This window comes from Nerophis ophidion, linkage group LG13 (assembly GCF_033978795.1).
Source record: "Nerophis ophidion isolate RoL-2023_Sa linkage group LG13, RoL_Noph_v1.0, whole genome shotgun sequence".
Taxonomy (NCBI): domain Eukaryota; kingdom Metazoa; phylum Chordata; class Actinopteri; order Syngnathiformes; family Syngnathidae; genus Nerophis; species Nerophis ophidion.
In genome coordinates this window covers 25,045,113-25,071,001 of record NC_084623.1, presented here as the reverse complement: position 1 = coordinate 25,071,001, position 25,889 = coordinate 25,045,113, and the positions used below count along the sequence as shown (strand labels likewise).

The window sequence follows — 25,889 nt, the reverse complement described above, 5'->3', positions numbered from 1 at the left end:
TTTTCTTGGGAATTAATTGTTTCTTCATTTGTAACCAGATTTGCACCTTCTTTCTCTCGTATTACCACTCGCACCACAGCTAACGTTACCCATGCCACTACCTCTCTGGTGGGCGAGGGCGTATACATATGTGACGTATGTAAGAAGGTGCGCTTGTTTTATTGAGGAGAGACAAGAAAGAGTGAGAAACGCCTGTAGTGTAATGCCCGCAGCTAAAAGCAACTGCGTGAGAACGTATACTCGAATATCACGATATAGTCATTTTCTATATGGCACAGAGACAAACCCGGGAAACCCCAGCCCTACTTCGGATGCTTATAGTGTTTTTGCATATTTGAAATAAAATGTAGGGGTGTTCCTGGCGTTTCACTCAGTCCTGTTACCCTAACACATGACTCCTTCTGAAAATTGTGGAATATTCCACAAGTCACATTGTCCACAGTAAGTTGCATTATTCACATATTCTACAGGTCATTGGCAGAACAAAAGTATGTAAACTCATTTATTTGTATTTATTTTCCATCATATTTTCACTGTAACAAGTTTAAAATTTCAGCAGAATCCTGTTACCTACAGTATTGATTTATTATATTTGTTAATTTTTTAAATGCTATTTTTATGTTCAATCATTGTAATGTGTTTAGTGCCAACATAAATGTGATGGTGCTATATTGCATGTAATAAATAATTCTATGCTAAAAACTCACTCTTGTTACATTCAGTCCTGTTACTCAAATAAGTCATTTTCTGCTTATTAACCTTATACACAAAGGAAATAAAGTTGTCTCAGATAGACGAATACACAGTTTGAGTACAGTGGTAAAATATATATATATATCATAGCTCGGTTGGTAAAGCGGCCGTGGCAACTTGATGGTTCCAGGTTGGATGCCTTCTTTTGCCATTCTAGTTACTGCCGTTGTGTCCTTGGGCAAGACACTTGACCGCCTAGTCCCAGTGCCACCCAGAGTGGTTTAAATGTAGCTTAAAGATGTAGATAATAGGTTTCACTATGTAAAGCGCTTTGAGTCATTACAGAAAATATAAATATAGTACATGTATAAATATATTAATATATAATTCACTTCACTCTCATTTGGAGTACAAAAACAAAGCTTCCTGTCTCAGACTTGAGGAAAAAAATAATTCTTGCAAGATTTTTAAAAGAACTTCCGTCCCGTTGTCTTTTAAGATTACTCAAGATTAGCTTGTGTCTTTACAAGCTGCTCTTTTTTGTGTTGAAAATGAATCCCTAAAAACACAAACAAAGCAGAAATAAATATTTGTTTTGCTTTTTGTGAAAATTCTTATGAACCGTTCAATATCTATTTTCAAGCCTGCTGTGGAACCGGAAACAAAAGTAAAACCCAGAAGCCCCTGGATGAGTTAAACTAAAAGAACGTTACTTAAAAAAGCTCAACCAAGCCGATTTTAGGAAAATTGAATGACAGGGACAAGGGGTAGAAAAATGGATGGATGGATGAATGACAATTCAAAGCGCAAACACATAAATGGGAATTAAATAACATTAAATAAAAGTAATTATGTCAGAGCAGCATATATCATGAATAATGTAATTAAACAAAACACTAATGTAACAAACTTAGCAGCCTTTAAAAGCGAACATTTAGCCCGTTCTGTACAAAAAATACAAGTTTCATTCATCTCCCAGTCTGCGTCTTAAACAAACAAACATCTTGATTTACTTATATCCACTAGTACAATGATTCTTACCAAGTACCACCGCAGAAAACACAATGCTCTCTCCAAGTACCACCACAATGACCAACATTAAAATGTAGAAGCATAGTAGACCTAAGTATTCATTAAAAACGTTTAATTTTTTGGCAACTGTGACATTACACACAGTTCGAACAGTAACCCCGGGTCTGAATATAGACAGTATAAAACACTGTACTAAAATAATTAATCAAATAAAATGTATTGTATTTAATTAATTGATTATTTGCCGTACCACAGTTTGAGAATCACTGCACCAGTAAAAAGTAAAAAAAACCTCTTCACATTCTCATTATGGGGTATTGTCAGTAGAATTTTGAGGACCAAAAAATAAATTTTGAGGACAAAAACGAAGTTATTCTATTTTGGAATAAGGCTGTAACATAACAAAATGTTGAAAAAGTGAAGCACTGTGTATATTTTCCGGATGCACTGTATGTGTGTATATATATATATATATATATACTGTATGTGTATATATATATATATATATATATATATATATATATATATATATATATACATATATATATATATATATATATATGTATATATATATATATATATATATATATATATATATATATATACACACACTGGTGCCTGCTGTGAAAAGGTTTGGAAGTGAACCTACGTGACATTACATAAACAATAAACAAACAGCAGAAGGTAAACATATTTTAACACTTAAAAAAAAAAAAAATTCATGTTTCATTTGCGGGGCGTGCTGTAGCCTATCTGAGCTGCATTCGGGCGGAAGGCAGAGTACACCCTGGATAAGTCGCCACCTCATCGCACGGCCAGACCCCGAACGCGACAAACGGTAGTAAATGGATGGATGGATCGATGTTTCATTTGCCAAAACATGAAATAAATCCAGACAAAGGAGTTCCTCTTTCCTCTTTTTAGCACCAATACCTCTTCGGGTTTTGTTAGTTTAGCTTCCATTGTGTTTTCCATCTGTGCCATTTATTCATAAAAAAAACGTGTTTAAAAGAATATAATGTGTGTATAAGTACTTTATGACTAGGGATGATGTGCGATAAAAAATTATCAATGTTGATGCCATTATCGAATCCTCTTATCAAACCGATTCCTTATCGAATCTCTTATCGAATCCAGATAGGTTGTTGTGTGTGGACCTTGTGTGCACTGAGTTCCAAAAGCCGTAGATGTTATGTGACTGGGCCAGCCAATGTTTATATGGAGGAAAGGCGGACGTGACTGAGGACAGCATGCGGACGATAAAGGGTGAAGGTTTCAGGTGAGAGAGGACGCTAAAGGCACGCCCCCAGTGAGCATATAGTGCTGCAGTGTGCGTTGTAAATAAAAAAAATTGCAGACAAACTAGAGCTAGGCGATATATCGATACACACGATATATGCGGGTTTGTCTCTGTGCGATATAGAAAACTGACTATACCGTGATATTCGAGTATATGTTCTCACGCAGTTGCTTTTAGCTGCTGGCATTACACTACAGGCTCTCCTCACTCTTTCCTGTCTCTCCTTCTCACAGGCAGAAAGTGCACCTTCTTATATACGTCACATACTATAAATTATTTTTTTCTGAAGGAACTCTCCTGAAGGAATCGATAAAATACTATCTATCTATCTATCTATCTATCTATCTATCTATCTATCTATCTATCTATCTATCTATCTACTGCAGGGGCGCTCACACTTTTTCTGCAGGCGAGCTACTTTTCAATTGACCAAGTCGAGGAGATCTACCTCATTCCTATTTATAATTTATATTTATTTATTTATGAAAGAGACATTTTTGTTAACAAGTTAATGGTGTTTAATGACAATACAAGCATGTTTAACACACATAGATTCCTTTCTTTCATGAAGACAAGAATATAAGCTGGTGTATTTGATTCTGATGACTTGCATTGATTGGAATTAGAAAGGGTTGTGCTGATAACGTCCGCATTTTCAAATGGAGGAAAAAAAAAGTCCTCCTTTCTGTCCAATACCACATGAAAGTGGTTGGATTTGGCATTTCATTTGTCCAACTTGCATACTCGTTTTTAAACACTTTGTTATGAGAGTAGCATATGTGTGTGGCCCTTTAATGTCTGGCAGCAGGTGAGTGACGTCAGTGACTGTGCGGGTGGGCAAGCAAGTGAGAAAGCGGTCGCTGAGGGCGGGGGAGAAATACATTGGCATCAAACTCCGTAGCTTGCTAGCTTGTGCACGCTAGCTTTCTGAGACTCTTATTTTGTTAGCACAGGCAGGATGACACAGCTCTTTTATGGTGAAGACAGGAACTGTGCAGTCGGTCTTTAGAGTTTTGACAGTAGTTATGGAGTCTCTAGAAATAAAATGTGTTTCTCTGCGTCCGCCGTGTTAGTGATTTTTTTCTTAAATATGAGCTTGCAGCAGCCAGCGTCATCTCACAAGATCCTCCGGTGCCGAGAATGTCAAACAACTGACGAAAGTGAAGTCTTGGTATGATTGATGATTGCTCATTTTTATGTCTATTTTTTAATGCCTGGCTTGAGATCGACTGACACACCCTCCGAGATCGACCAGTCGATCGCGATCGACGTAATGGGCACCCCTGATCTACTGTCACCTCATACATCACATACGTATACGCCCTCGCGGAGCAGAGAGGTAGCAGCATGGTTAACGTTAGCTGTGATGCTAGTAGAGCCGTGCGAGTGGTAATACGAGAGAAAGAAGGTGCAAATGAAGGAAGAAGTAATTCCCAAAAAAAACAGCCGGGGGTCCATCGTCTGGCGGTGGGTTGGCTTCAAGTGGGAATATGTCGAACAGACAACCGTAATAAGTCAAGCATGCGGCACAAGCGTTGCTATAAAAAGTAGCATTACTGCTAATAAGTAGTATCATTTGAAAAGTCACCTGCTAGAGAATGAAGAGTGCATACTTCGCATGTCCACATCTCCGTTCGGTGCCACACGCCCACACCATCAAAATGCAGAGGCAAACATTTCCACATCAACACCATTAAAAAAAATAGAATTTAATAACTTCCGTAGTAACCTACTACATAGCGAAGGACGAACACTATTTGATTTCCTATTATGCAGCTAATTTTTATTTGACACTTAAAATGTCTCTGACAATCTTGCACTTTCTGTTTTGGAAATGACATGAACGTTTTTGCCACTGCTTAATAACTGTATAATAAATACAGTTTTGGTCAATTGACTTACTCGCGATTTCCTTCTCTGCATGAAAGTTTAACGGCCTACTGAAATGAGATTTTCTTATTCGAACGAGGATAGCAGGTCCATTCTATGTGTAATACTTGATCATTTCGCGATATTGCCATATTTTTGCCGAAAGGATTTAGTAGAAAACATCCACGATAAAGTTCGCAACTTTTGGTTGCTAACAGAAAAGCCCTACCTTTACCGGAAGTCACAGACGATGACGTCACATGTTGATGGCTCCTCACATCTTCACATTGTTTTCAATGGGAGCCGCCAACAAAAAGAGCTATTCGGACCGAGAAAACGTCAATTTCCCCGTTAATTTGAGCGAGGATGAAAGATTTGTGTATAAGGATATTGATAGCGACGGACTAGAAAAAAAAAAAAAAAACACGATTGCATTGGGATGGATTCAGATGTTTTTAGAGACATTTACTAGGATAATTCAGGGAAATCCCTTATCTTTCTATTGTGTTGCTAGTGTTTTAGTGAGTTTAACAGTACCTGATAGTCGGAGGTGTGTGTCCACGGGTGTCTTGACGCCAGTGTCTCAGGGAAGTCGACGGCAGTTTTATGGACGGCGCAAGCTCAGCTGATCTTCGCTAAGAAGCGACTTTTTACCACAATTTTCTCACCGAAACCTGCTGGTTTACATACGGTCGGGATCCATGTTCGCTTGACCGCTGTGATCCATCACGAAGTTTCACATTCGGGAATTTTAAGTAAGGAATCACCGAGTGTTTGTGTGGCTAAAGGCTAAAGCTTCCCAACTCCATCTTTCTACTTTGACTTCTCCAATATTAATTGAACAAATTGCAAAAGATTCAGCAACACAGATCTCCAAAATACTGTGTAATTATGCGGTTAAAGCAGACGACTTTTACATATGTGTGTATGTGGCGCTCATAATTCCTAACAGTCCATGACGTCACGCGTACACGTCATCATTACGTGACGTTTTCAAGAAGAAACTCACGGAAAATTTAAAATTGCAATTAGGTAAACTAAAAAGGCCATATTGGCATGTGTTGCCATGTTAATATTTCATCATTGATGTATAAACTATCAGACTGCGTGGTGGGTAGTAGTGGGTTTCAGTAGGCCTTTAATAGTAGCATATGTTAATGCAGTATGAGGAAGAATGTTTTAATGTAGACACATACTTTAGAATCATCATACTGGTGTGATTATATGTATCAAGTGTTAATTCAAGTCCAAAGAAAAATATCGAGATATACATCGTGTATCGCGATATGGCCTAAAAATATTGAGATATTAAAAAAAGGTCATATCGCCCAGCCCTACGACAAACACATCACCAACATGGACGGGGTGCCGCTCACTTTCGACAAAGCACACTGTGGAGAAGAAGGAGACCAGCACGGGAGCGAATCGATACGCACAACAGGGCAAGAGAAGTCGGCTTTTAATGTTGTGCTAGCTTGCTATGCTAATGGACAGAAACTGCCACCGGTGGTGATTTTCAAGGGGAAGACGCTGCCGAAAGAAAATTTTCCACCTGGAGTCATCATTTCGGCATGACGAAGGAACTCCAACCGCTGGACATGGGTGTAAACAGGATGTTCAAAGGGAAATTGTGAGCGTCATGGGAGCAATGGATGACAGACGAACACAGCTTCACAAAAACTGGGAGGCAGCGTCGGGCGGGTTACGCCACAATTTCTGAATGGATCGCGGAGGCTTGAGCTAACGTGTCTGCTTGCACTGTTGTTCGAGATTTCGCGAAACCCGGCATCTTTTCCAAGGAGCCCCGCGGCAACGAGACTGACTTTGAAAATGATTAGAGGGAATCTGACGTGTTTGATGGAGAACTTGCCCAGCTGTTCATTTCGGACACAGAAGATGAGGACTTTGATGGATTTTTGGATGAGGATTAATAAAATAAAATGTGAGTACATTGACCCCAAAGGGAATAAGCGGTAGAAATGAATGGATGGATGTTATACCATGCCTGCGCCCAAAAATACGTTGCGCCTTATTTATGCGTTAAATACTGAAATAGCATCTGTAACTGACACGTAATCATTTAATACAGTGCGCCCTATGGTTGGGAAAATTCAGTATCGGGGCTTCGATAACGGGAACCGGTTGTCAAAAAGGGATTTGAATCCATGGAATCGGTTCTTTTCTTATCGAAGCATCGGGAGAACCGGTTTTCGAACATCATCCCTATTTATGACTTGATTGATTGATTGAGACTTTTATCAGTAGATTGCACAGTACAATACATATTCGAAACATCCATCCATCCATTTCCTACCGGTTATTCCAAACAATTGACCACTAAATGGTAACAACAGAATAAGTTTTTCAACTTGTTTAAGTCGGGGTCCATGGTATAACCACCATGACCACACTCAACTAGGGATGTAACCCTTAACAGTTTAATGAAAAGCCGTGGTAAACGATTAGTAGTTGATAAACGCACTTCCATAAACTCACGACCGGTGGTACTGATCAATTACTGGAAAAGCAACTTAGCACTTATATGGCTAATTAACATGAACACAATCTCAACTTTTATAAACACATTGCTGTCTGAGCGAAACAATGTTTCATGTTTATTCTGCCAAGGAAAGTATATTGTGTGTCTATTTGTTTTAATACAATATGGTTCAAATGTGTTTAAATATTTAACATGTGTTTTTGAGCACCTTCAACAATACGGTGATAATTTATGATATTTAAGTTTCATGTGGTTACATCCCCAATGCACATTTATTATATGGTCTTTTGCTAGCTATAAAGAGCAGTATTGAAGAGTTTTAAGATCATTAGCAGCATTGCTGAACTAATAATAAAAGCCAACAGCAGCAAATGTCGTCACTAAAAGGCCCCACAAAGGCGTCGAGTGTTTGTTGACCGCTCAGACCGAAGAGCAAACAGTTAACTTCCAATCTTTTAACAATAAGTACACAGCTCTGTGAGGCGCTACGTGTTCTTGCTGCTACTGCACGCTTTCGCCCGCTGTTTATTTCTTGGCTTTAAAGCATTAAGAGATTAGGGCCTCTGATTATATCAGTATATTTAACTGTTTTTCATGCAAACAAATCTGCACTTGTTATACATTGATTTGCATTCAATTAGCAAATTATGCAGAGTGTTCCTAGAATAAAATGAAATGTATTAGACAAAAACAACTAATAAAAATTGCAACAATGCTTGAAATTCACCAAGGCTGCCAACAACCTGAGCATCTCGCAGTAAAGGATCTTTGATGATCTTAATGCAAACGAAAAATACTAACAATCTACACCAGTGGTTCTCAACCTTTTTTCAGTGATGTACCCCTTGTGAACATTTTTTTAATTCAAGTAACCCCTAATCAGAACAAAGCATTTTTGGTTGAAAAAAAAGAGATACAGAAGTAAAATACAGCACTATGTCATCAGTTTCTGATTTATTAAATTGTATAACAGTGCAATATATTTCTCATTTGTAGTGGTCTTTCTTGAACTATTTGGAAAAAAAGATATCAAAATAACTAAAAACATGTTGAAAAATAAACAATTTATTCAATTATAAATGAAGATTTCTACAAATGGAAGTAATCATCAACTTAAAGTGCCCTCTTTGGGAATTGTAATATAGATCCATCTGGATTCATGAACTTAATTCTAAACATTTCGTCACAAAAAAAGAAATCTTTAACATCTATACTTATGGAACATGTCCACAAAAAAAATCTAGCTGTCAACACTGAATATTGCATTGTTGCATTTCTTTTCACAGTTTATGAACTTACATTCATATTTTGTTGAAGTATTATTCAAAAAGATATTTATAAAGGGTTTTTAAATTGTTGCTATTTTTAGAATATTTAAAAAAAATCTCACGTACCCCTTGGCATACGTTCAAGTACCCGCAGGGGTACGCGTACCCTCATTTGCGAACCACTGATCTACACAATACAAAGTAGCATCCTATTTATAATGTCTTAATTTGCAAAAAACAGAAATAATATTAAAAGAAAATTTAATAAAACAAGGAACGTGATCAACATACTGTATATACCATATTTCCTGCTTATCACACACTGGTGCCAGTTATTTGCCACCCTCTGATGGGGCGCTACCGAGCGGAGTTTGAATCAAATATTATTGTCATTTTGCCAAATAATAATAACAATAATAATAATTCCAATTGGTATTGTTAATATAGTAATGTTTATATTCATTTAATTAAGGAAATAATCATACTAATAATAGTAATAAGATTTATAATGGATATGTTTTTAATAATTCACTTAATAATACAACAATAATAATAAAACTAATGTTTGTAATGGGCTTCACGGTGGAAGAGGGGTTAGTGCGTCTGCCTCACAATACGAAGGTCCTGCAGTCCTGAGTTCAATCCCTGTGTGAAGTTTGCATGTTCTCCCCGTGAATGCGTGGGTTCCCTCGGGGTACTCCGGCTTCCTACCACCTCCAGACATGCAGCTGGGGATAGGTTGATTGGCAACACTACATTTGCCCTAGTGTGTGAATGTGAGTGTGAATGTTGTCTGTCTATCTGTGCTGGCCCTGCGATGAGATAGCGACTTGTCCAGGGTGTACACCGCCTTCCGCCCAATTGTAGCTGAGATAGGCGCCAGCGGCCCCCATGAGGAATAAGCGGTAGAAAATGGATGGATGGATGATGTTTGTAATATAAATAAAAATAATAGTAACGATAATTAAAATAGTAATGTTTGTAATAATTTGACTGATGTAATACAATCAAAATTTAATTGATAAAATAATAATAATAAATAATTAAAAAGTAAAAAAGACAGCTAAAAGGTGAGATGTAGTTTTTTTTTTTAATTGTACTTGTATTTACTATTTTTGCCATATCATATTTATTTAAAATTAAAAATTTTAAGAATATTTTTCTCAGTGTAAAAAGTTTGGACAACATATTTTGTGTTTTGTTTACAACAGGGGTGTCAAACGTACGGCCCGCGGGCCGGATCAGGCCCCCGAAAAGGTTTTATCCGGCCCGCCGGGTGAGTTTGCTAAGTATAAAAATGAGCCAAAAGTTTTGAATGAAATAAACAGTTCTAAATTTGTCCACTAGATGTCACAATAGCAATTATTTGTATCTTTGTAGATTATGCTACAAAAGAAACCACAATATGTTAGTGCACCAGTCGAGGAAAATGAGCGAACTACATAAATAACATCCTATAATTTGATTTTGATATTATTTTTTTATCTTGATAGTATAAATAACGACAAATAAAGACAGAATACTATTAACTGCAACATGTAAGTGTAAAAAAACATAATTTGTACATTTTCAGATTGTGCTTGTTCTATTTTTAGCAAAGAAAACAATCTGTAGTCGTCTTTATTTTTAGGTTATCTTGCTGTGATTTTACCACTACAGCCCACTTACAAGTAAATTTTTCTCCATGTGGCCCCTGATCTAAAATGAGTTCGACACCCCTGGTTTACAGTTTACAGGACATGGAAGTACTATTAGTAGTGCAATAAGTATACTTCACTATAACTATAAGTACCCTGTGGAAGTACGAGGGAGTATTAGTGCAGTTCTCTGATCACATCTTCCCATATGGATCAAGTTGCAAGTTGAAACATTGTTTGGATTCCGATGTCAGATAAGTAGAAAGTGCAAATGAGATATTTTTTGCTGACACGCAAGGCAAAGCCAAAAGAGCAAAAAGGAGAAAACAAGCTGATAAAAAATTGGTGGAAAAGAGAAAGTTTGTGCTCCGAAAGGCGCTGCTGTCAGCATCACTTCAAACTTCTGCTTCTTACCTTTTTCCACAATCAAGATGTCCCACTTCGCTTTTCTCGCTTAACTTTTGTCCGCACGGTTCCTTCAGGAGTGGCTCGGTACCGGAATCAAACCAGTGTCTCACCGCCACCGGACGCCAATATCTCCATGTACGAAGTTAAGGGAAAGTTTAAACGACGAAGTTTGCTGCAATCCTTAAAGCAGAGCAGAAAATGTGGTGTACAGATCTTCCTTCGCGTCCATCGTCTCCAAAAACTAAAACGCCGCGCTCTTTGCTCGCTCGCTTGGCGCGTTTTTCTGCAGCCAGTCGTGAAAGATCAGTGAAAAGTATGAAGGGAAAAGTTACTTTAAAAAGACTTCTTGTGTTCTTGTGCAGACACGCAGCCGGGCTGCGATCATCAGGACTACTGATCTGTTTTCAATCCGACCCCCTTCCCTCCTCCTTCTCCTTCTCCTCCTCCTCCTCTTCTTCCTCGGTGAGTTTGGGCCATTTGCTGGGCGGACTAACTCACTCAAACTAAATAAACTCACCAACTCACTCGAATTACCCATAATTATTTCAGGTGTAGTCAAAAGTTTCTCTGGTGACTAAAATTCTGCTGCTTCATTTTTTGTGATGCTCACAAAACTGTATGTTATTTCAGTATTTACTTATCAATCATAAAACAAGTTAGCTTTAACACACAAAAAAACACAAATAATTATTTGTAGTACTCTAGGTAACAATTTAAATAACCCCATCTAAAAAACAAAACATACTCACTTCAAGTAACTATTCTATTCCCCTCTTACTGACTCAAAGTAACTAACGGATGCCAAGTAAACTAACAAATTCACTAACTCAATTCGAAAAAACATTCAAACTAACTAAACAAAACCTTTATAACTAAACTACGACTAACTCAACCAACCAACTCTATAAAGTAACTAACTCTGCCTAACTACATCAAATATCTCACTATATTCACATGAAGTAACCAAAACAAAACTCATTAACACACTTAAACTAAATTGAAAAACTCACTAATGGACTCAAAGTAACTAACCAACCAACTAAGTAGTTTAACACATTTAGTAACTGACTAAAACTTCCTAAAAGTAACACAACTAACCAACTAACTCAATTTAACTAAGTTAATTAACTCTTCCTAACTAAATCCAATATCTCACCATATTCACACAATAACCAAAATAAAACCTACTTAAATTGAATTAAATAACTCACTAACAGACTCAAACTAACTAATTGGCTAACTAACTAACTAGTTTAACACATTTACTAAGTCACTAAAACTACCAATAGGTAACCAAACTAACCAACACACTCCATCTAACTAATTTAATGAACTCTTCCTAATTAACTATATTCACACAGAAAATCTCAACAAAACTCACTAACCCACTCAAACTAAATTAAATAACTCACTAACAGACTCAAAGTAACTAAATAACCTAAACTAAGTAGTCTGACACAATTAGTAACTCACTAAAACTTCCTACAAGTAACCCAACTAACCAACTCACTCAATTTGACTGATTTGATTAAATCTGCCTAAGTAAATCAAATATCTCACTATATTCAAAACAAAGTAACGAAAACAAAACCCACTTAAACTAAGTGAAATAACTCACTAACAGACTCAAAGTAATTAACCTAAACTAAGTAGTCTAACACATTTAGTAACTCTCTAAAACTACGTATAAGTAACGCACCCAACCTACTCACCCCATCTAACTAATTTAATTAAACTGCCTAACTAAATCAAATACCTCACCATATTCACACAAAGTAACCAAAACAAAACTCACTAACCCACTTAAAATAAATTAAATAACTCTCTAACGGACTCAAAGTAACTAACTAACTAACTAACTAACTAACTAACTAACTAACTAACTAACTAACTAACTAACTAACTAACTAACTAACTAACTAACTAACTAACTAACTAACTAACTGGCTGACTGACTGACTGACTAGCCAAATAACTAACTAACTAACTAACCTAAACTAAGTAGTCTAACACAATTAGTAACTCACTAAAACTCCCTACAAGTAACCCAACTAACCAACTCACTCCATCTAACTAATTTAATGAACTCTGCCTAACTAAATGAAATAACCCACTTCAACTAAATTAAATAACTCACTATCAGACTCAAAGTAACCAACCACCTAATCCAAACTAACTATCCATCCATCCATTTTCTACCGCTTGTCCCTTTTTGGGGATGTGGGGGGTCGCTGGAGCCTCTCCCAGCTGCCTTCGGGCGGTAGGCGGAGTACACCCTGGACAAGTCGCCACCTCATCGCAGGGCCCCTAAACTAACTAACACATTTAGTAACTCACTAGAACTACCAAAACAGTAACCAAACTAACCAACTCACTCCATCTAACTAATTTAATTAACTCTATATAATTACACTAATTATCTCACAAAATTCACACACAGTAACCCAAACAAAACTCACTAACCCACTTATTCTAATTAACCAATTCACTCCATTCAACTAAAGTAACTAACTCAGTAATTCCACAAAACACCTCACTAACTAACCAACTAACTAACTAACTAACTAACTAACTAACTAACTAACTAACTAACCTAAACTCAATGGATAGACAGACAGTACTTTATTGATACCTTCTGGAGAGTTCCCTATGGAAAAATAAAAATATAATCTGACACATTTGCTAACTCACCCGAACAAACTATAAAAAAATTACCTAACCAACTAAATTCCATGAAATTAACATAAACTCACCATATCTAACTTTAAAAATGGTCCCGGGCGCTACACTGCTGCTGCCCATAGAGCATGTGCCAATTGCAGACACACACATTTTGCTGTACATAGGACGTATGTGACATTAAAATACTTTCAATAATCTAACTAACTAACTAACTTAAATTAAGTATAATAACAAATGCAATAATTTGCTGACTCTAAGTAACTAAACTAACCAAGTCACTTCCTCTAACTAAAGTAGCTAACTCCAAGTAACCTAAATAACTCATTAACCTAAACTAAGTCAACATTTACTAACTCACTTGAACCAATGCTAACTAACTCACTCCATCTAACTAAAGTTGTGAACTCTTAGTAACTAAACTAAATTAAGTAAATATAAGAAAAAGTAAACAACCCAAACTAAATAAACTACATCACTTGAATTAACTCATACTCATTGACTAAACTAACCAAGTGACTTCATGTAACTAAGAATAATAACAAAACTCAATAACGTCCTAAATGACTAAAACTAACTTAAACTAAGTAACTAAACTAACAACTCACTCTAAATATCCTGTAACTAACTCTGAGTCAGTGACCTAAAAAAAAACCTTAACCAATCCACACACTATAAATAACTAGCTGAAACTAAGCTCACTAACACACTCAAACAAATTAGAATAACTATTTTAACTAACTAAACTAACATGTTCACTAACAAACCAACTAAATGAACAAAAATTCACGGTCTGACGAAAGTAACTATCTCTGAATAACTGAACTAAATAACTCCCTAATTCCTACAAAGTAGATCACCGAAACTACAATAACCGAATCAACTTCAAGGGCTGTTTGCAACATGCACACAGATGCCTAGAGGGCGCTAACCTTCCAATCTATTTTAGGCATTATAAACCACCCTCTCCCAGCTCCTATGACGCAATGACGTAATTAATCATGTTAGCTAATAATAGTGATTTGGATAGTTAACATTAACTATCATTGTATGTATATTCTATCATAACAACAACATGACTGCAATTGTTTAAGTTTAGGTTGAAGTACCACTGATAGTCACACACACTATGTGTGGTGAAATTACCCTTTGCATTTGACCCATCCCCTTGTTCCACCCTATGGGAGGTGAGGGGAGTAGTGAGCAGCAAGCGGTGGCCGTGCTCAGGAATCGTTTGTTGCTTCTCTTGGACTGCTTTTTTTTGTTTGTTTCCACGCGCTCCACGCGTGTACGTGTTGACGAGACGGGGTGAGTGACCGCAGTAAACACCGATTATTTTCCATCCATCGATTCATTTTTTACTTATTCCCTTTGGGGTCGCGGGGGGCGCTGGTGCCTATCTCAGGTACAATCGGGCGGAAGCCGGGTTACACCCTGGACAAAAAAAATGGTTACACAATATTTGTTGTGTTACGTAAATGACCGCCATAACCACAACACCAGGGGGAGCTCCACAAACCACGTTAAACCCAGATTCCGATCCAACAAAGGTCTTAACTCATTCTCTTTCTATGCCACATCAATGTGGAATGCACTCTGAACAGGTATAAAAGTAAGTGCATCTCTAAATTCCTTCAAAACCGTTCTAAAGCAACACCTCCAGGCAACTTCAACCCTTTACTAATACCCTCCCCATTCACATCCCATGTCCCCGGATTATAAATTACCTAATATAAATAATCAAATGTACTTCTAATGTATATACTTGTTCTTATGCTATCTGAACTCACTATGTTCTCTGCTCTCTGTACATATCCTACTAAGTAAGACCTACACTGTTTCAATGTCCATTTCTCTGTTGATGCAATTGTTGATGCTGAAGTACTGATATCAACCAAAGCTCCTCATCCCACCCCCCGGATTGTAAATAATGTAAATAATTCAATGTATATACTATGATGATTAACCTGTGTGATGACTGTATTATGCTGATAGTATATATTTCTACCATGAATTGATTAAACAAGTTGAAAAACGTATTCGAGTGTTACCATTTAGTAGTCAATTGTACGGAATATGTACTGAACTGTGCAATCTACTAATAAAAGTATCAATCAATCAATCAATGGAACCACTAATGGTAACATAAGCTAGCTAATGGTGCTCTTGTAATATCGTTTACTTGAAAAAATGTGAGCAAGTTGCAAACAGCCCCTTGAACAAAAAAAGTAACTATTTAACTCAAATTAAAGTAAGTTGTTCACTTTGACTAAAGCTCATTACCATGAATTGATTTACGTGGACCCCGACTTAAACAAGTTGAAAAACCTATTCGGCTGTTACCATTTAGTGGTCAATTGTACGGAATATGTACTGAACTGTGCAATCTACTAATTAAAGTTTCAATCAATCACTCAAATTAACTAAAGTGACTGTAGAAGTCTCCGTCCAGGCTTCTCTCTGCTTCACGGGAAACACCACACTTTGGCAGAGTAGTTTACAACACTTTTAATATTTCTTTACACTTTCAATGTTCATGAGTCTTTTCAGTTTTTCATCAGCTCACTACATCACAATATTCGCCTTTCGGCGTCAAACCCCAACAGGGCCAGAGCATTTCCCTCTTGCTCTCTCGTGTCTGGCATTAACACTCTCTGTGCCAGCCCCGCTCATGGTCTCCAACACTGCTGATAAAGGGAACAGGTGATTAGATAACTCGTCCCAGCTGAGGTATCCGCTCACCTGATTGCTGCTTCATGACCGGCTGCTGCACATGCCCGCCCACAGGGCACGCATAGGACACTCCCCTCTCCACTTGCCTCCACCGCTCGATTCATAGAGGGCCGGGAGAGAAAGTCAGCCAAAGCCATCTGAGTACCCGGCCTGTGGACCACCTGGAAGTTGTAGGGCTGTAGGGCAAGATACCACTCGGTGATCCTCGCATTGGTGTCCCTCATGCGGTGGAGCCACTGGAGCGGTTTGTGGTCCGAGTAAAGGCTGAAGGCCCAACCCAACAGGTAGTAGCGGAGGGTCCCGACCGCCCACCGGATGGCGAGGCACTCCCTCTCCACCGTGCTGTACCTCGCCTCCCAGTCCGACAACTTACGGCTGAGATATAACACGGGGCGGTCGACCCCCTCCACCTGCTGGGACAGTACTGCCCCAGTCCCCGACCCGACGGATCCACCTGCAGACAAAAAGGGATCTCAAAGTTAGGCATGTGCAGCACCGGCTCCTCACAGAGTGCTTCTTTTACCTTCTTGAATCCCTGCTGGCACTGCTCTGTCCACTGGACCAGTTCTGGAGCACCCTTTCGGGTGAGGTCCGTCAAGGGGCCAGTCCAATCTGCGAGCCGCGGAATGAACCGCCGGTAGTATCCCGCCATCCCAAAGAACTGCCTCACCTCTTTTTTTGTCTTGGGAGGTGGACAAGCCGTGATCGCCGCTGTTTTGTCCAACTGCGGCCGCACCTGCCCCCCCCACAAGTGGCACCCCAGATACTGTACCTCCCTCCGGCCAACTGCGCACTGGATGATTAAGTCATCCAAGTAGGCAGCCGCCTATGCAGCGTGGGGCCGCAGTACCCGGTCCATGAGACGCTGGAACGTGGCAGGCGCACCGAACAAGCCGAACGGAAGTGTCACGAATTGGTACAAACCGTCCGGAGTGGAGAATTTTCCCGGGACTTGGTGACAAGGGAATCTGCCAGTAGCCCTTGGTTAAATCCAGTGTGGTGAAAAAATTTGCAGTGTCCAGCCGATCTAGGATCTCGTCGACCTGAGGCATTGGGTATGCGTCAAAACGTGACTGATCGTTCACCCTGCGGTAATCTACACAGAAACGCACGGTCCCGTCCTTCTTCCCCACCAAAACAATGGGACTGCACCATGCGCTGTGAGATTCTTCTATCACCCCCATTTCAAGCATTTTTTTAAATTCCTCTCGCACAACTTTACGCTTGTGTTCGGGGACCCTATATGGCCGAGACCGCACCGCAATCCCCGGGCTGGTCTCTATGTGATGTCGGATGAGATTCGCGCGACCGGGCCGTGATGAGAACACGTCAACAAAGCGCCGCTGCAAATCAGCTACCTCCGCTCGCTGGGCCAATGTGGGCTGGTTGTCACAGGAAAGCGGAGGGGTTGGTCCAGAGTGCGGGACCTCTGGTCCCAACTCCGCTTCCTCCTTCACCACCGTCGCCATGGAAACAGGCTCCGCCTGTCTCCACGCCTTCAGTAGATTGATATGGTAAAGCTGCGTGTCCCCACGACGGTCCGAGCGCCGAACCTCATAATCTACATCACTCACTTGCCGCGTGACCTCAAAGGGTCCTTGCCACTTTGAAAGTAATTTAGAGCTTGAAGTTGGAAGTAATACAAGGACTTTATCTCCCGGTGTATATTTACGCAGTTGGGTTCTCGCGTGACAAGTGCCCCACCTGGTGGAGTTTTGCTTGCATGTAAAGGACGTATTGTATTTCATTATTGCTGGAGCTTGGACCCGCCTCCCAGCTTTCTTTAATGACGTCCAAGACTCCGCGAGGCCTCCGGCCATACAACAACTCGAACGGGGCAAAACCAAGCGAGGCCTGGGGTACCTCCCGGATCGCAAACATGAGGGGATCCAACCATTTATCCCAATTTTGTTTGTCCTTGTGCATAAACTTACCGATCATTGTTTTCAGCGTTTTATTCAACCGCTCCACCAGCCTATCAGTTTGCGGATGATACACGCTGGTGCGGATCGCTTTTATCCCCAATAATACGTACAGTTCCTTTATTGTTCGTGACATAAAGGACGTGCCCTGGTCAGTTAAAATCTCTTTCGGGATTCCAACTCAGGAGATAATTTGAAACAGTGCTTGCGCAACACTTTTGGCGGAGATGGAGCGCAAAGGCACTGCTTCGGGATACCGTGTTGCGTAATCCACTAGGACTAACACAAAGCGGTATCCCGGTGTACTCGGGTGAAATGGTCCGATGAGGTCCATGCCAATTCTTTCGAATGGAACCACTATGAGCGGCAATGGGCGTAATGGTGCCTGTGGGGTGGCCGCTGGATTCACCAGCTGGCAGTCCGGGCAAGCGGTGCACCACCGGCGCACACCCGCCCGGAGGCCTGGCCAATAGAATCGGACAATGACCCGATTACGTGTTTTGTAATATCCTAAATGTCCAGCCATTGGGTTAACGTGCGCCGCCTGGAAAATCATTTCCCGGTGGCGTTTTGGCACCAACATCTGAGTGCATACTTCCCCTGTTTGTGTGTCACGGCACACTCGGTAAAGTCTATCCCTAATTATTGAAAAATGTGGGAATATGCGCGTTTTCCCCGGGCGCACCGGCTGACCGTCAATAAAATGGACCTGGTCCCAGGCCTCGCGCAAGGTTTCATCACGGGACTGCTCGAGGGGAAAGTCCTCCGTAGGTGACCATCGAGAAGCCCGGGGGGCCTCCCGCGAAGCCCCCGCCTGTTCCCACTCGGCACTCCCAGATGAAGCCGCGTCACCGCTAAGAACAGCGCGGATACTCCCCTCTCCTACTATCCGTGAATGCACACCCACAAATTGTGCCAATTATTTATTAAATCCCAGCCAATTCGTGCCCAAAATTACGGGGTGCGAGAGATGCGTACTTACGGCTACCTCAACTTTATGTTTTTGCTTGCCATATGCAATTTCCACTGGTACAATAGGATATTCGTGCACATCCCCATGAATACACCTAATTTTCACCCGTGTTGCCTGCCTCAAGACTCCGGGTCGAACTATGTTTTGGTGGATCAGAGCCTGCTTACATCCCGAATCCACCATAGCCCGGTATGTACTCCCTTGTACCCTTACCGCGACGTAGTACGTCTCTCCTGGATCGGGGGCGGGTACTGGAGGTCCGGCAACCCGCATCACCTGCCCCACCTCCATCATGGAGCATTCCCGGCGCACGTGACCGGGCTGTCCGCACCCCCAGCACACCGGCCCTGGCATTTGAGGTGCTCTCTGTGAGGGAAGCCCTCTATCTGCAGCGCTGGTACCCTGCAACACGCAATCAACATTATTAATATATCCCCGTGTACTCCCCTTGTTGTGTGTGTGTGTGTGTGTGTGTGTGTGGGTGTGGGTGCGTGTGTGTATGTGGATTTTTCCGTGTCCGGGTGGGAAACCTGCTCCTTGTGACCGGGGGACTTGGTTCTCTTCGACCACCCCCATCTTGGGGCGAGTCGGCGGCGGGGCGTGGCGGTAGGTCCTGCAGCCGGCTTCGGGGTCGCCTCCCGCTGCACCGCCAGGTGTTCCGCCGCCAATTTTACCGCCGTTTTCACATCAGGGGGGCTGTGGTACCTCACCCACGCTGAGGTTCTGCATCCAATAGTTGCTCCAAAATGATGGCCTCCAGGAACCCCGGGTCCTGCCCGTTGGGCTGGAGCCACCTGGTCGCGGCGTCCCTCAGCCGGTAAGCGAACACGAAAGAGCGGTCATCCGGCTCCAGCCTCATCGCCCTAAACCTCCTCCGATGGTCCTCGGTGCTGCTGCCGACCCGATCCAGAATGGCGTGCCGGAGGTTGACATACTGCAGGCGGGCGGCTGCCGGGAGACTCAACCCCGCCTGCTGTGCCCCCTCCCCACCAGAAGCGGCAGCAGCTTTGCTCCCCACTCCTCTTCTGGCCATTTATTTGCCACTGCTGTCACCTCAAAAATGTCCAAAAATGTTTGTGGGTCCTCACCTTCCACCATGCGCTTCATGCTCGCTCCCCCTCCGCTCTGTCCATTAGTGTCTTTAACAACTGGGTTTGCTGCTGGCTCGCTGCTGCCACCTGGGCCAACACCTGCCCAAGCGCCTCGAGTGGAGTTGGTGCCGACATCTCTTCCGGGTTCTTTTAGTTGGGCGCCACTGTAGAAGTCTCCGTCCAGGCTTCTCTCTGCTTCACGGGAAACACCACACTTTGGCGGAGTAGTTTACAACACTTTTAATATTTCTTTACACTTTCAATGTTCATGAGTCTTTTCAGTTTTTCATCAGCTCACTACATCACTATATTCGCCTTTCGGCGTCAAACCCCAACAGGGCCAGAGCATTTCCCTCTTGCTCTCTCGTGTCTGGCATTCACACTCTCTGTGCCAGCCCCGCTCATGGTCTCCAACGCTGCTGATAAAGGGAACAGGTGATTAGATAACTCGTCCCAGCTGAGGTATCCGCTCACCTGATTGCTGCTTCATGACCGGCTGCTGCACATTCCCCGCCCGCAGGAGACGCGTAGGACATGCCCCTCTCCACAGTGACAAGCGGTAGAAAACGGATGGATGGAACTAGCTCACCTAAAAGATCGAAAATAACTCACTCAAACTAACCCTTTATATTGAGTGGAATAAGTATTTGATCTGAAGGAGCTGAGCCGGAAGGCAAAGTTCTCAATTTACCGGTCGATCTACATTGCCCCCATGACCCGACCTCGTATAAGCGGAAGAAAATTGATGGATGGATCTCATTCCACCCAGCAAACGTTGTGACCCCCGAGTGTTGACAAATGAGTCCTGTCCCTTTAAAAAAGTAACCCTAATCTCCGCTCATCATGGGTCTAATCTAATGAATTCCAAATAGCATGTACTAAACAGAGTGTACAAATAGTGAGCGTTTTGAAGGTTGAATTGTTGGTATTTTTAGAATATTAAAAAAAAATCTCACGTACCCCTTTGCATACCTTCAAGTACCCCCAGGGGTAGGCGTATCACCATTTGAAAACCACTGCTCTAGGGTACTCAACAGCGTCAAACTATAACATTTTTACATTTACTTTTGGATTCAAAATGCCTCAAGACCCACTATACTATATATAGCTCAGAGTCCCTATAGTTGCTGGTAGAAGTAGTTAACAAATGTAGTCATGTGGTTAAAACGCAATTCTAAAGTGAACAACCAGCCTCACCCGGACTCTGCCCCCAGGTAAACAGAGTTTGTGACCCTTGTCTTGAAAATAATGTTTTGAAAAAATGACGTAAACCTAGCCTGTGGTATATTTAAATCAAAATATATATTCAAACAGAAAAGTTAAAAAAAAAAAATTACATAAAAAACTTTAGGGGGAAAAAGTTTGGACCAAGGCTTTTTTTGCTGTGATTTGACAGGGGGGAAGGAGACGGCACAACAACAGGGGATCTATCTCAACGGGTTTAATTGAGCACTTGATGTATACGTGGGGTGTGTGTGCTACTATGTGTGTGGATGTAATGCTATGTGTGGATATTAACACAATGTGAATTACCGAGGGTTTGTTGCGTGTTGTTTGTGGCAGCATCTAAGTCCAGAGGGGGTAGAATCAAAAGAGGTCCATGATCCGAGCGAGGTCCGTGGGGCAGGAAAGAGGCGTCAGGGGTCCAAATCCAAGCGTGGGGTCGAGGATCGTGGAAGGCAGTCAGAGTCCGGGGAAGATTTACGGTAGAAGCGCACGACTACTGTTGAGACACAGAGGGCTGAGGGAACAGGAGATGACAAGGAAAAAATCAGGACAAGGCACGAGGAAGACAAAGCGAGCAAGAGAGAGAGCACAGGAGAGGAGTCAAAGACGTGAGAGTAGTCAGTGAAGAGACTCTTTATGCTGTCGTTTCTTATCAGGACCAGGTGTGTAGATTGCAGATTGTCTCCGGCGCCGTGTGGGCGTGGTCTGCACAGTTAGCGCGGGGGAGTGTCCTGCGGGGCTCACTGCGCACCGGAGGGAGAAGCAGACTGCGCGTCTGCCATAACATTTTTGTCATTATTGCGGCCGAAAGGGCTTGAATTAGTGGTGACGTTTTGAGAACGTGCAGGAAAAGTTGCAATGTTTTGAGGCCTTTTTTTCCACTAACATTGAATCATTGTGATTTTATGAATGTGTTATCATTGTTTTAAATGCTACTTGTAAACCTAACCTAAAAAACACAGGATTTTACAACAATTGTAAAAACATACTGTATTGCAGTGTTTTTCAACTAGTGTGCCGTAGATACAGTCTGGTGTGCCGTGGGAGACTATCTAATTTCACCTATTTGGGTTAAAAATATTTTTTGCAAACCAGTAATTTTAGTCTGCAAATTATGTGTTGTTGTTGTTGAGTGTCGGTGCTGTCTAGAGCTCGGCAGAGTAACCGTGTAATACGCTTTTATATCAGTAGGTGGCAGCCGGTAGCTAATTGTTTTGTAGTTGTTGGAAACAGCGGAAGGCAGTGTGCAGGTAAAAAGGTTTTTAATGCTTAAACCATAAATAAACAAAAGGTGGGTGCCCCTAAGAAAAGGCATTGAAGCGTAAGAAAGGCAATGCGGGACAAAACTAAAACTGAACTGGCTACAAAGTAAACAAAAACAGAATGTTTTTTGACAGCAAAGACATACTGTTGAGCAAAGACAGCGTCCACAGTGTACTTCCGTACATTACATGACAATCAACAATGTCCCCACAAAGACGGATAACAACAACTGAAATATTCTTGATTGCTAAAACAAAGTAGATGCGGGAAATATCGCTCAAAGGAAGACGTGAAAGTGCTATAGGAAAATACCAAAAAAAGAGAAAAAGCTACCAAAATAGGATCGCAAGACAAGAACTAAAATAACCCACACCAGTGACGTGCAGTCAGGGGAGGCAGGTGAGGCAGTGCCTCACGTGCCGTCATGGAAAGAAAAAAAATGTAAAAAGAAAAAGAAAAACAAATTGTTATATGTATCCAGTGATTATACTTTATAAAGTTATTTTCCATTTAATTTCACCAGTTTTAGATTATTTTTATTCAAAATCGCTGAATTTTCACATTTGCCGTTCAAATACTGAGCAGAGACTTGCGGTGAGTCAGCAGCCAGTTGAGCCTCACCATGGATTGTGCAATGACTCGGCTAACTGCTGGCTGCTGTGCAGTGAGACCGTATTGCTATATGAATTATATTATACATTTCCATAGTTTAGTTAGCTGAGGTATATAATGTTCAGTGTATTTTGTCAACATTTGTATGTATGTAACGTATTTCTTGTGCTGAGCAATCATAAAACGGCTGCAAAGACGCACTGTGTGAGGCACCTGTTCTCCCGCCTCATGGTGGCGCTAGTGATCCCAGGGATCATTCTTGCGATTACTCGGCTGCAGAATAAGTGACAACAATCCACAGTTAGCAAGTCAAGTGTAGCGGCAGCAATCGTTTATTTTTTTCCTCTCCTCTGTACTATTAACATGGAGGATTACATACCGGTATCTAAAATAAAACAGTTTTTCTAAACTGGACTTTTAATCGAAGCAGGAGGTAATAATTAAAGGAAGACCAACGCCGGAGCTAAAAGGTTTGCTTCAGACAGTGATCTCCATCGAGACAGAGAGATTTTTAAAACTGAAGAATGATAAGGAAGACTTCTGTAAACAAGTGATGCTTTTGTTCAGAAGGAGTGGCGCATGGACTTCATTTATAAGTAAAGGTAAGACCATAATAATGTTTTTTTTTATTAAAATGTACTTTTTTGTGTGCTACAGTTTGTATGTGTAAAGAATGCTGGTATGAGCTTTTAAACATAACCCGTTAACTGCTGCCAATCAAATGGTGAATAAGATACTCTTTAGGGTTCATATGTTTGTAAATCTGACTGTGATGAAGTCAGTGCTTCACCAGCCATGAACCTCACCGCACGTCACTGCTACACACAGGAAAACGCCCAAAAAATCTAAATAAGTCACGGCGTGATGTGACAGTATACGTACTTTGAGATAAGAGCTATAGTGAAGCATGCTTGGTTATGGTTTGAATTCATATCCAACAATTGCGACAACGACTTTTTACTGTCAACTGAGTTTAGTTTTTCAATGATTTCTGCTGGTGATGTGCCTCCAGATTCTTTCAACGCAAAAAAATGTGCCTTGGCTCAAAAAAGGTTAAAAACCACTGCTGAATTGAACTTTTAATCGTTTTACCATACATATTTAAAAGTAGACACGAGATGGCAGTAAATGCACATACTTAGAGCTCATTGTCGAATCACTGTTTTAATTAAATATAACTGAAAATGCCATAATTATTTAAAAATACGGATAGAAACACCAGCAAAATCTGCTGTTAGCATTTCCGTCCACAGGTTGCAGACATTCTCCATGTTTGTTTTACAGTTGAAACGTGTTTGTCCATCGTAAACATCCATTTTTGTTCCAACACATTTACACCTGCCCGTTAAGAGCGATTGAAAGAGATCTATTGCGGTAATATTTGTCGGTAAATGGCAGACGATGAGAGATTATCATCAGACTTCAACATCATGGTCATGTAAAGGTTGCCTCTTTGCTAGGTCAGCATTGCAAATGAAAATCTAGCATAATTGTCTTAAAGGCCTACTGAAACCCACTCCTACCCACCAGGCAGTCTGATAGTTTATATATCAATGATGAAATATCAACATTGCAACACATGCCAATACGGCCGGTTTAGTTGACTAAATTACAATTTTAAATTTCCCGCGGAGTTTCTTCTTGAAAACTTCGCGGAATGATGATGCGTATGATGACGCATGTTTGTGACGTCTCGGGTTGTAGCGGACATATTAGCCCAGCACCACTTAAGGCTAAAAGTCGTCTCGTTTCATCGCATAATAACACAGTAATTTAGACATCTGTGTTGCTGAATCTTTTGCAATTTGTTGAATTAAAAATGGAGACAATAAAGAAGAATGCTGTTGGTGGAAAGCGGTGGATTGCAGCTGCCTTTAGCACTGAAACACAGCCAGTGTTTCTTTGTTTGTTGTGAAGCTTTAACACAGAGCGGTCAAGTGGACATGTTTCTCTATGTCAACCAGCAAGTTTTTGGATGGGAAAATTGTGATATTGAGTCGGCTCTTACCTGAGACTTGAGTGGATTATGCGACCTCCTCCTGTAGCTGTCAATAAGGCAGCTGTGATCTTGGCTTCTCCATTGGCTTCTCTCAGAGACACTGGCGTTCACCGCAACCCTCCGACTTTCAGAGATGACTTTTTAATCTCACTAAAACACTATTAACACAACACGCAGATAAGGGATTTTCCAGAATTATCCTAGTAAATGTGTCTATTAACATCTGAATCGCTCACACTGCTGTCGCCTGGAGCCGCAGCATTTTCTTTTCTTTTTTTTTTTTTTTTTAGTGCTTCACTCTAACTTTCCTCATCCACAAATCTTTTATCCTCGCTCAAATTAATGGGGAACTTGTCGCTTTCTCGGTCCGAATTGCACTTGCTGCTGGTGGCTGGGATTATAAACAATGTGAGGATGTGAAGGGCCCTACAACTAGTGACGTCACGCTCACATCGTCTGCTACTTCCGGTACAGGCAAGGCTTTTTTATTAGTAACCAAAAGTTGTAAACTTTATCGTCGACGTTCTCTACTTAATCCTTTCAGCAAAAATATGGCAATATCGCAAAATGATCAAGTATGACACATAGAATGGACCTGCTATCCCCGTTTAAATAAGAAAATCTTATTTCAGTAGGCCTTTAACCTGGTCAAACAAAGCTTGAAAAAATATATGAACACCAGC

General features: G+C 41.0%; 1 protein-coding gene across 1 annotated transcript in view; it reads right to left on the bottom strand.

Moving 5' to 3' along the window:
* Positions 1–11,120, bottom strand: part of gli2a (GLI family zinc finger 2a) — a 190,980-nt gene extending 179,860 nt beyond the window's left edge. Inside the window, exon 1 of the mRNA XM_061918623.1 lies at positions 10,714–11,120. The gene's annotated coding sequence lies outside the window, so the exon portion shown is untranslated. The remainder of the gene's footprint in view (positions 1–10,713) is intronic.
* Between the last annotated feature and the right edge of the window lie 14,769 nt (positions 11,121–25,889).